This window comes from Vigna unguiculata, chromosome 6 (genome assembly GCF_037176805.1).
Source record: "Vigna unguiculata cultivar grain cowpea cultivar isolate G323 ecotype 2 chromosome 6, ASM3717680v1, whole genome shotgun sequence".
Classification (NCBI taxonomy): Eukaryota; Viridiplantae; Streptophyta; class Magnoliopsida; order Fabales; family Fabaceae; genus Vigna; species Vigna unguiculata.
Genome location: NC_140797.1, coordinates 27,490,263 through 27,503,253, shown reverse-complemented (window position 1 = coordinate 27,503,253; position 12,991 = coordinate 27,490,263). Strand labels below are relative to the sequence as shown.

The 12,991-nt window shown below is 29.3% G+C and overlaps 1 non-coding gene and 1 pseudogene across 1 annotated transcript; both read left to right on the top strand.

Annotated features, from left to right (window-relative positions):
- Window positions 1–7,128: 7,128 nt before the first annotated feature.
- Window positions 7,129–7,278, top strand: LOC114189373 (U1 spliceosomal RNA; annotated as a pseudogene).
- Window positions 7,279–11,093: 3,815 nt separating this feature from the next.
- LOC114189363 (U1 spliceosomal RNA) lies at window positions 11,094–11,254 on the top strand. The gene has a single exon (XR_003605666.1). It is a non-coding gene; the product is annotated as a U1 spliceosomal RNA (small nuclear RNA).
- Window positions 11,255–12,991: the final 1,737 nt, after the last annotated feature.

Here is a 12,991-nt window from a genome sequence, read left to right as displayed (position 1 = left end):
AAATCTTGATCCAAATATTTGGATCTGGAATTTAAAAAAATTCAAACTACTTTTGCTAAAAAAATGGATTTGTGTCAAAAATCTAATCCAATTATTTGGATCTAAAATGGATGTGGATTGGATCATTAGAAATCCAATCCATGCCCACCCCTATTAATGTCTAGATATTATCTATTATTTATTTCAAAAGAACTTTGGCCACAATGAATAGTGAAAATAAAATATGGCGTGTGAATTTTAAATAAATGTTCTATCTTCTAATCTATTAGAGTGAAATGGAAGTATGCATTGGAATAAATGTATAATTAATTTACTACTAAGTGATTATCTCTTAATAACATAGATTTTTATTCATTTATTACTGATTTTATATATAGATTTTTGTTGACCTCTCAGTTTGAGTTTATTTTATGCAAGTAATCAATATAGACAACATCATTAAAATTTAGGTTCAGGGTGAATAAAGATCCACTTAACTTTTTTAAGTTAGTTACCAAAATAGACCTATGAATTTCTTTAACGGTATATAGAAGAGCAAAAAGAACATTAATATATTTTTGGGATATATTCATTATTTTTAAATATCTAACTAATCATATCACTTTTTTTTTATCACATTATATTATCTACAATATCTATACATGTTCTGTCTGGTTTGATTGGTGGAATACCAAAAATTTTATATAGGACACTTATAAGTTTTGCAACAAAAGGTCAAATCATGAGTTGAAATCCACTAGTTATGAAGATTTAAAAGTTTTATATTTATGTGTTTTCATTATTTAGCTTTAAGCTTTGAAATAGTTCTTATTCTTCAAAATTAGTCTAGTTTATACATAATGATTGCATTTAACGTGGAAAAAGTGTTTTCTTTATCTCATGTAGCACATGGAAATCTTTTTTTTTAATCAAATCTGAAATTATTATATAATGACTTTAATTGAAAAATTAACCTTCAAAAGATGGAAAAAGAGGAAAGACATGCACTTTGTTTGTTGTTTATGTTGGTTCCAAATTCTCATTTCATAGAGTGCCATGTTAAGTAATTAATTATTGTCAATATCCAATTTCGTCTGGGTGAATAAATTTATTTTCAAAAAAAAATAAAAAATAAAAGTTTAGTTAATGGAAAATAAAAAAAATGTTAAACAAAATTTTCTTCAATTTTAGAAAAAAAAAGTAAAAAAAGAGAGATGAAAAAAAGAAAAAAAAAAGAAAAGAGAAAAAGAAGGAAGTGTCCAATTTGTTATTAATTATCACACTCCTTTTCATGAGCCCAACAACTCAAATATTTTATACCCTTTGTTTCTGTATTAGAAATTAGTTATATGATTGTAATAATTAGAAGCAATATCTATTCAAATGGTAAAAATCAATATTACTAATTGGGATTGATTTTCTTCTCTGATTTGTTGATGGTTAGAACCAATATTATTGATCTTAATTGATTTTGTGCTCTGATTTGCTGCGATTTGATTCCTATAATGTGTTGTTATCATGACCAACTCCTTCCTTATATTGTTCATTACAATTAAGATTAAGATTGCATTGATATTGCAAGGTGTGAGTAGGGATGTCAAAAAAATTCGTACCCGCGGGTATCCACGAATAAAACCCGCAACGGGTAGAAAACGGATATTAAAAATGGATACCCGCTACCTGCAGGTACGGATATTTTTGATACCCGCATGTTAACGGGGCGGGTACGGGTATCATAGTATCCGTACCCGTGGATACCCGTACCCGCTAAACTTTAATTAACCCTCACACACACACACACACACACACACACACACACATATATATATATATATATATATATATATATATATATATATATATATATATTAGTTGGCTTAATTTTTTTTAAGTTGCACATCTTGTCTTCTATCTTCATTCTTCAAACTTTAAGTATTGGTATGTTGTCTTCTTCTAAGTACATCCCTTGACATTCTTCTCTTTCCTTTATTTGAAATTGGGCATATACATGAAATCCTATATAGACAATGACGTTTATGGTATGCTTGTTGTCAAATGATGGAATCAAAATAAGAATACTTGACATGTGCCAATTGAGGTTTATTATTTGTTTATTTTGTTTATTTTTTAGGAATCAATTGGAGAAAATGGACTTTTTGATAAAAACACTAATTAAAAAATTTTCATTGTGTTGAAAGTCATTTTATAATTACTTTTATAATTATTTGGACTTGTATAGACTTTAGTTTATTTGAACTTTATTTAAAATTTATGACACAGATGTATTTTATTTCGTTTTATTTGAATTTATGATTAAATATTTATTTTTTAAATAATTTTGTAAATATATGCGGGTACCCGTGGATACCCGCGGATATGAAAAAAAGGCGGGTACCCGCATAACGGATACCCGACAGATATGGGTACGGGTACGGGGCGAATATTTATCCAGCGGGTAGGGTACGGGGGAGCTACTACTCGTACCCTACCCGCCCCGTTGACATCCCTAGGTGTGAGTATAAATACGCACTTTGTCATAAGAAAAAAGAAAAAAAAATTCTTTACACTTCTCTAATTCTTTCCTATCACCACTCCCACATACACACCTGCTTTTTTATCTCTCTTTAAAAAAACATATTGAAGGAGGTAGAAAAAAAGAAGAAGAAAACATTCTCTACACTCTCTCTTTCTCTCATTACCACCCACATAGACACCTCTCATCTTTATCTCTATTGAAAAAACAAACACAAAAATATTAGAAAAGGAAGCAAAAAAAAAGAGAAAAGATAAAAGGTGAGGAGATATTGAAAAATTTTTAAGGTACGTCACTCTCAATTCTTTCATCTTTTGATTTAGTTTTTTTTTTTCAATTTTCATTCTTATTTTTTAATCATAAACTTTTTTTCCGCTTTCTTTATTGTCTGCCCGATCGCTCGCGTCGCATGACATCCAATTTAGACTTTTGTTTTTTCTAAAAATATATACAGATGATCTAAAAATAAAAAATAATTTTCTTTGTTTACTCTTTTATATCAATTTGGTTGCTCACATCGCAATGACATCCATAACTACATTAAAATAACTTAAAAAAATATTAAAAGCTTTAGTAAGACTATTAAGCTAAATTTGGGTTGTCCTCTTTCAATTCATTCTTCATTAACTCCATCTTTGCTCCAACAATAGCCCCGCTCTATACCTAAACCTTAATAAACCTTAAAATAATCCATCTTTATCAATCCCAAACCCAAACTGAGGCAGTAACTTTGTCTGTTCCCATAATTTATTCTGAATTGGGGCATTTATTTACATCAAAGACTGTGATCACATTAGGGGAAACTTGTGAAGACCTCGTCATTTTTCAATCTCCTCAATTAGGAAAAGTCAAAAACGTTTTTGCACCCTAAGACCATCCTAGGCGCTCACACCAGCGGCAATTTTTTTTTTTTTTTTTTTTGAAGTCCCCATCATTTTCTTCATACCATCAATGACTGGGAAAGCCCAAACAAATTTTGTGCCCTGAGACCAATTCAAATTGGGGCAACTCCCTAGTTAATCTTCATCACCTCATCCAAGCCTTTTCAAGCCCTTGACAATTTCATGGATGTCATTCAAATAGTTTTAAAAAAAATGATTAAAAAAAGTGTTTGTTAGTAAACTGATTAGACCAAAGAAATGATTTGAAAAAGTAAAAAAAATATCAAAGTAGAATGATTCCATGAATTCGAAATAACCATGAAATGGGGAACAATTCAAATTTGTTTTAAAAAAAATGCAATAGAAAAATTCATACATAAGGTAATTCATACATCATACTAAGTCATGCATACATGTGTCATCCATCTTTTTGAATAAAATATTTTCCATCTTTTCAATCAAAATCCTCTTCATTCATATGAATTACCAATATACCTTAAGCCCAGTTTTCACACTGGCTCCTAAATCTAGTTTTATCTGGCCTCAGTTTTTTTTTAGCCTCTAAACCTAGTTTTCCTTGCTCTCAAATTAAAATAAAGGAAAAATGAAAAATGAAAAAAAAGGAAATTCCACTCATGCATCCACACATCCATGTATGCATCATCATATAGGTTCAAAAAGAAATCATAACATGTCATGCATCATCAAATCATCCCTCATACTTCACAAAATCATTGAAAATCATTTTCAAAAAAATAATAAAGAAATTTGAAAAAAAAAAGGTAGCAATGACAATTTTTTTGTGTAAGTATCACAAATGTTAAGCATTCACGCGGTGTTTATCGACACTTAAAAAGCAAAATCCAGGTTCTCCTTTTATACATCAAGGCCCTCTACGAGGCAATGGTCATCGATCTCCTTACATCAAGACCTTTTGCGAGATAATGGTCATTGATTTCTTATGTCACATCGAGGCCCTCTATGAGGCAATGATCATCGATCTCCTTACATCAAGGCCCTCTGTGAGGCAGTGGTCATCTATCTCCTTACATCAAGACCCTCTGTGAGGCAATGGTCATTGATTTCTTATGTCACATCGAGGCCCTATGTGAGGCAATGGTCATCGATCTCTTTACATCAAGAAACTCTACAAGGCAATGGTCATTGATTTCTTATGTCACATCGAGGCCCTCTGCAAGGAAATCGTCATCGATCTCCTTACATCAAGACCCTTTGCGAGGCAATGGTCATTGATTTCTTATGTCATATCGGGGCCGATGCAATGGTCATCGATCTCTTTACATCAAGACCCTCTACGAAGCAATGGTCATTGATTTCTTTTGTCAGATCGTGACCCTCTTCATGGTAACGGTCACCGAATCTTTTGAATAGACCCTCTTCACGGGAGTGGGCTAATTTGGTTTTTTTCAAAAAAGTAAAAAAAAAAAAGAAAAAGAATATGGTTTTTCGGATCGGGACCATCTACATGGTAATAGTCGCTAAATCTTAAGATATAGATTATTTCCTCGGGATTGGCCTATTTTTTTTTAAAGTAAAAAAATGTTGTGTCGAATTAGGACCCTCTACTTGGTAATGGTCACCTAGTTCTTTTCTTTCAGATACATACCATCTCCATTGGAATGATCAAGTCTGTCTTCAAATTTGTTTTCTTTTGAAACCCGGTCGAAATTAGTGTTTTTATCTTTACTTATCTTTTATTACGATAATATGAAAAAGTCAATTTTTCATATTATCTAGTAAAATCTAAGTAAAGAGGGGCAACTGTCAACATCCTATTTCGTCCGGGTGAATAAATTTATTTTCAAAAAAAATAAAAAATAAAAGTTTTTAGTTAATGGAAAATTAAAAAAATGTGAAACAAAATTTTCTTCAATTTTAGAAAAAAAAGTAAAAAAAGAGAGATGAAAAAAAGAAAAAAAGAAGGAAGTGTCCAATTTGTTATTAATTATCACACTCCTTTTCATGAGCCCAACAACTCAAATATTTTATACCCTTGGTTTCTGTATTAGAAATTAGTGATATGATTGTAATAATTAGAAGCAATATCTATTCAAATGGTAAAAGTCAATATTACTAATTGGGATTGATTTTGTTCTCTGATTTGTTGATGGTTAGAATCAATATTATTGATCTTAATTGATTTTGTGCTCTGATTTGCTGCGATTTGATTCCCATAATGTGTTGCTATCATGATCAACTCCTTCCTTATATTGTTCATTACAATTAAGATTGAGATTGCATTGATATTGCAAGGTGTGAGTATAAATACGCACTTTGTCATCAACACTCCCACATGCACACCTCCTTTTTATCTCTCTTTAAAAAAAAAACATATTGAATGAGATAGAAAAAAAGAAGAAGAAAACATTCTCTACGCACTTTCTTTTTCTCATTACCACCCACAAAGACACCTCTCATCTTTATCTCTATTGGAAAAACAAACACAAAAATATTACGAAAGGAAGCAAAAGAAAAAAAAAAGATAAAAGGTGAGGAGATATTGAAAATTTTTTAAGGTATGTCACTCTCAATTCTTTCATCTTTTGATTTAGTTTTTTTTTTTCAATTTTCATTCTTTTTTTTTAATCATAAATTTTTTTTCCGCTTTCTTTATTGTTTGCTCGACCGCTCGCGTCGAATGACATCCAATTTAGACTTTTGTTTTTTTCTAAAAATATATACAGATGATCTAAAAAAATAATTTTCTTTGTTTACTCTTTTATATCTATTTGGTTGCTCACGTCACAATGACATCCACAACTACATTAAAATAACTTTAAAAAAATATTAAAAATTTATAAATGATTAAAAAATAAAAAATAAAAGATTATAAAAAAAGAATTTATTTCAAGTGTGTATCTCGCTGCTCGCGTTGCGTGACACCAATTTTAAAATAATACTAAAATTTAAATAAAAAGGTTTTCAAAATTATAAAACAAATGAAATCATTTTTTAAATAATTTTTCAAATATTTTTTCATAAAGAACTACATAACCCTAATTCTCCATTCACATGGAGATACCTAGGAGCGAGGATTAATCCTCGTCGGGCCCAAAAAACAAAAAACATATTTTTGTTTCTTTTGTAAATTCATCTATTATTATTTTTGGTGAAAATAAATATTTTGAAAAATCACAAAACTTTTGCACATTTAATTAAATGTACCATCTTAGGACGGGCGTTGTGGGGTGCTAATACCTTCCCTACGCGTAACCGACTCTCGGACCCAAAATCTGATTTTTCGCATACCTTGTCTTATTTTTTTTTTTTGTAATTTTCCAGAATAAACTATGGTGGCGACTCCAAACTCTGTTCTTACAAATTTTTATTTTTGGTTCGTCGTCCCGTTGCGATTTCTGTTGCGACAATTGTTTTACAACAAATTCAATCATTTCACTTTGAAATATTTAAGTTTGTAATCCCACGATAAGATTGCACTTTGCAGCTGATGTATCATAAATGAAGAATCATTTAATCATTCTATGGTACAAGTTAAAGGTCAATTTTCTCTATATTTTGTTGTTACAAGTTGGTATTTTCAAATAGTTTATTATCCTGAGCAGGAAGTAAGTTATGTTAATGTATTTGGTGGCAGAGGTGATTAAGTTAATGAGAGGTTTGTTTTCAAAGATATTTGGAGTCCCACATCACTGAAAAAGTAGTGAGAAGTTTGGAGCTTGTGGTACAAAAGAAAAGTGTGAATGGTTATGCAACATACTTACCTGGACAGGATCAATGGGTGATCAAGAAAGCCCATGGTCTAGGACAGTCACTTCCATTGCACTTGGGAAGGGTGTTGCTCTAAGGTTTGCTCAAATGGCAGAGCCTACGTCATAATTTGTGGCAAAGGGGGTCTGCGACCTAGGTTTATTATAGTTTATCTATGATCTTAAGTGTTGTGTTGTTTGTGTAGTTCACGTTTTCCCACGGTCTTTTAGTTCTTCTCTGTTTTAGCATAAATCTCTGTTTGTGTTGGTTCAATCTGTGTATATTGTTTTTGGTTGCTTATATGCTTTTCTAAGTGGGATTCTTATATTTCTGTAGTTGCCAATTATGTCATTTGATAGTACTATCCGATTTAACTATTCATATTAAAGGTTAAAGGTTAATTTATTCTAGTATTCACATTGAGTTATTATTTTTTATTTTTTTATTGTTTTTATATTTTATTAGGTAAATTTTGTTCAATTATTAAAATCCAAAAACATTAAACCTTACAATCATACTGGATATGAGGAAGTGCAAAATCTTTCTAAAAAAAAAAACTATGCCAGACAAGTATTATATATATATATATATATATATATATATATATATATATATATATATATTAACTCATGTATAAATATGTGGCATAAAAAAATTCTTATCTTTTTAGTTATTTCTTGAAACACAAAGGTGGATGTGAAAGACATGTTAAATTTGTCATTATATCATAATTGTATTATTTATGATTTATTTATATAATCCTACAATTATGGTATATTAGAGGTGCAAATGTAGGAGATAACTATTTAAAATTGGATTTTTTCTAATAATGTAATAGAAAAGAAAAAAGTGAATTATGGAGTTGGTCTAATAATTAATAAATATTTTTTAGAATTTTAAAAATTTAAAAACACATTCCAAATAATTTTTGGCAGTTTTTAATTATGAAAATATCATATATTTTGTGGCGGTTTTTAACGGTAAAAATATGACATTTTATGTGTAGGTTTTTAACCGTACAAATATGATATATTTTTTTGTGGTTTTTTACCGTCAAAATATGATATATTTTTTTTTCAATTTTTAACCTTTAAAATTTGATATATTTTGTGGCAGTTTTTAACCGTTAAAATATAATAAAATATATTCAAATTAGACTATATTTTGTAACGATTTTTAACCATTGTTATTTTTTTTCTTTTTTGACAACAATACCCGTATAGTTAGAATATTTTTGTCACAAACTATTTTTGACTTTTGTAACTGTGATGAAAGTATCAAGCATAGTCGCTCACACTATGTTATACTCTAAATGGTGTCAATTATAAAAAAGATATTGAAATCTGAAAAAATAGAAAAGACTTCAAATTTGAAAAATATCAACAACTTTCTTATTGTTAATGCGATTATGTTGGAGCAAGGTCAATCATTGTTGGATCCACATAAATATTTTTTTAATAAAACATATAAAAATTGTGTGTTGATTTTTGGAGAAAAAAATATTTTAACAACTAAAGTGATTTTGCAAGTTTAATTAAAAGGGACCATCTTAGAACAAACCTAAATCTAATTTTGCATACCACTTACTATGTAGTTTTTTTGGTAGTTTTTCTTAAATTATGGTGACAACTCCATTCCTTTTTTAAAAGATGTCTTTCTCAATGTGTTGTCGTGAACATGGTGACAACATATGGGAATTGTGTTTGACTAAACACAACTTCACTTTGAGGAGTCATAAGTCTTGCCATGCAAGTAGGACTTAGTCATGTACATAATTTTTTCAACACTTGATAATATCTCATTTAAATTGCACCATTGTGACAAACTTGATCCATTTAATATCACATGATCTAATTTATTCATAATCTCTTCATTTTCTTCTTAATAAAGTAAGTGCAAATTATTTTATTATGTTTAAAAGTAAATAAAATATAAAATTTACCTAAAGTCATGATTATGAATTACATCTACCAATAATACAAAATGTAAAAAAAAATGTAAATAAAAAATAAAAATCTACTTAATTTTATCTTGTCTCTTAGTTTTGTATTGGAAAAAAAAAGCTAGTAGCTTCATTAATGGATGCATTACTTCTAAATAAAAGGGTAAGTAACATATGATTATCATAAGGACTGGAAATTATATTTGAGGTTCAATGGTGGCAATTTACCATCATTAAATACAAAAAAAAAAATCATTAGTCCATAATCTTTTTAGCCTTCTATGGGGCAACAAACAACACCTTTATTATATACCTTATTATTAATTAGTTTGTACACCTCACTGAAGTTCCATGAGTAGGAAACGATCTTCAAAACAATTCCATTTTTTCTAACATGATTTTCAAAATGCGCAAAACTAACATCTGTCTAAAATAAATGGTAAAATTACTCTTTTAGTCCTTGTATTTGTTAATTAGTGTCAAATTGGTCCTCCAATTTTTCGTTGTCTCAATTTTTTAGTCCTTGTTTTTGTAAAAATGATTCAATTTGGTCGTGGACGTTAATTTTGACCAAATGGTGTTAAAGTCAACATCACATGTCAATTTCTGGTTCTCTTTATTTTTTTGAATTTTTTGAATTTATTTTAGTGTTTACACGTATCACTTCACAGTTGTGTCACATGTAAAAATGATTCAATTTGGTCTATATATTTGTTTTTAGTTTCAATTTAGTTCTAATTTTTTTAAAAAATGAAGCAATATTGTCCCTCCTTAAATTGACACTCAATTTACTTTTGTATAAATCTTATGACGATATTCTTACTAAAATTGACATTTTTATTAAATATTTGTACAAATATTTTTAAACAAGCTTTGTTTTTTTAGTTTTATTATTAAACAAAGTTAAACCCCAAACTTAATTTCAACAATTAACAATTTTGTCATCATATATAAAAGCATCAAGTGTACCATATTATACAAACTTAGTGAAGATTAAAAATTAAATAACTTGTCACAGATAAGTTTAGGAACTAAATTTAAAGTTCAAAACAAAACTAAAGTTTAATGATTTGTATAGAATTTAAAGTTAATTTAAAATATTTCTAGAAATATTTAATAAAAACATTAATTTTAGTAAGAATATCACTATAAGATTTATAAAAAAGTAAATTGAGTGTCAATTTAAGGAGTGACAATATTGCTTCATTTAAAAAAAACGGGACTAAATTGAAACTAAAAACAAATATAGGGACCAAATTGAATCCTTTTGACACGTGCCTTAAGGTATAATGCCTTAAGGTCTTCCAAAATGGTAGAGCCTACATCATAATTTGTGGTAGTGGAGTTTGCGTTCGTGCAACTCCTTCATTGTAGCTCAACATTTTCTACAAAAGCTAAAGCAAGTGACATTACTATGCACTTTAATTTACATTGTTTATTATCTATTTCAAAAGAACTTTGGCCACAATGAATAGAGAAAATAAAAGATGGTGTGTGAATTTCAAATAAATGTTCAATCTTCTAATCTATTAAAGTAAAATAAAAGTATGCATTGGAATAAATGTATAATTAATTTACTACTAAATCATTGCCTTTTAATAACATTTGATTCATTTATTACTGATTTTATATATAGATTTTTGTTGACCTTTCAGTTTCGAGTTTATTGTATGTAAGTAATCAATATAGACAACATCATTAAAATTTAGGTTCAAGTTGAATAAATGTACACTTAACTTTTAAGTTAGTTACTGAAATAGTCATATGAATTTATTTAACGGTATATACAAGAGCAAAAAGAACATTAATATATTTTTGGGATATATTCATTATTTTTAAATATCTAACTAATGATATCACTTTTAATTTTTTTATCACATTATATTATCTACAATAGATATATTCTTCTCTTATTCTTTATTTAGCATTTTGGTCTTTTGTCTATATGTTATACTCGGTACATCACTGAAAGAGTAGGGAGAAGTGTGGAGCTTGTCGTACAAAAGAAAAGTGTGGATGATTATGCATCATACTTACCTAAACGGGATCAATGGGTGATCAAGAAGGCCCATTGTTTAGGTTAGTGACATTCATTGCACTTGGGAAGTGTGCTACTCTAAGGTCTGCCCAAGTGGTGGAGCCTACATCATAATTTGTGGCAAATGAGGCCTACGTTCGCATGGCCCTAACATTCCATTCATAAGTTTTGTTTTGTTTGTGAAATTTAGGTTTATTCAGATTTATCTATGATCTTAAGTGTTGTGTTGTTTGTGTAGTTCAGGTTTTCCCACGGTCTTTATGTTCTTCTTTGTTTTAGCATAAATCTTTGTTTGTGTTGGTTCAGTCTGTGTATATTGTTTTTTATTTTATTTTTGGTTGGTTATATGCTCTTCTAATTGGGATTCTTATGTTTCTATAGTTGCCAATTATGTCATTTGGTAGTACTATCCAATCTAACTATTTATATTTAAGGTTGAATGTTAATTTATTGTAGTATTCACATTGAGTTTTTATTTTTTTTTACTTTTTTACAGTTTTTATATTTTATTAGATAAATTTTGTTCATTTATTAAAATACAAAAACATTAAAACTTACAATAATATTGGATATGAGGATGTGCAAAATCTTTCTAGAATGAAAAAAAAATCTATGCCAGACAAGTATTTAGGGAGAAGGGTCTTGAATCTTGGAACGAAAAAGTTAAAGCTAGTATAGTTTATGTTTCCTTTTGGTAAACCTTTGAGGCTTTCGCACTGCCATAGTGTAATCTAAAGTTTATTAGAATTTTTATTTCTAATCATTTACTGATCTCTATTTTATTTTCAAATGCACAAACAACTTTTCAAAGGTAAAATTTCCTTGGATCACAACACGTTAATTATATTACTTTTGACTCTCTCATTCTATACACCCAAATCATAATGTTAAGGACAAGTGTGAAGAAAACATTGAAACATAAAACCTTTTCTACATTATAGTTATTACAGTTTGTAGGTTCAACACATGAAATGCACAATGGCTGAGCAACGAATGATAACTGATGTTGCGTCTTCCTCTAACTCGTCTAAAAGACAAAGATATGACGTTTTCTAAGATTTCAAGGTGAAGACACTCATAGGAACTTCTCTAGCCATCTTTATGAAGCTTTAATGCAAAAGAAAATTGTGTTGGATGACGCGGATACCTCAGAAGAACTAGAAAAAGTGATAACAAACTATGATTTATTAGGAGCAGGAAGTAGAGTCATTGTTCCAACTACAAATAAACAAGTACTTAGCCGAATTGATGAAGTATATAAGGTTGAGGATTTAAGATCTCATCTCCGTAAGACCCGAGAAAATTAAATAATTATTTAATATAAATGAGGGTAATGAAATATTTATGAAATTTAATGTGGGGAATTATGATAGGGAACAATACCAGCTCAAATGGTTGAAAGTACTTGGCTATTAGGAGAGGACTTGGGTTTGAGTCCTGTGGATGTCATTTGTGTGTTAATTTGATTGTTTCATTGTTTTAAATAGGCTTGACCATGGTGCGTAATAATATAATCCTAGTTGTATAAGAATTATCATTAAACATGAATTGATTGGTTGGTTGCCCATTTGCTTGGCAAGTGGGTGATTGTGTGTTTGAACCTTGACTTATGTGAAATAGGTTTCTTTTTGCCAAAACTCTTTTTGGTCATGAAGGGGAATGTTCAAAAACCCTAGCTGTCATAGGGAGCTGGAAAGGCTGAGAAGACCTCGTGTTAATGGCATTTGATGGCCATTGCCATTAACGCCTCATAATAATAATTTTCGGTTTTATTATTAATTAAAGTAAATTAGGGTGAAAAATGGGAGGGGAGGATAGGCCTTCACAACTAAAGGACTGAATTTGGCATTGAGAAAAGAGAGTTTGGGACACAAGTAGAGAAAGTATTA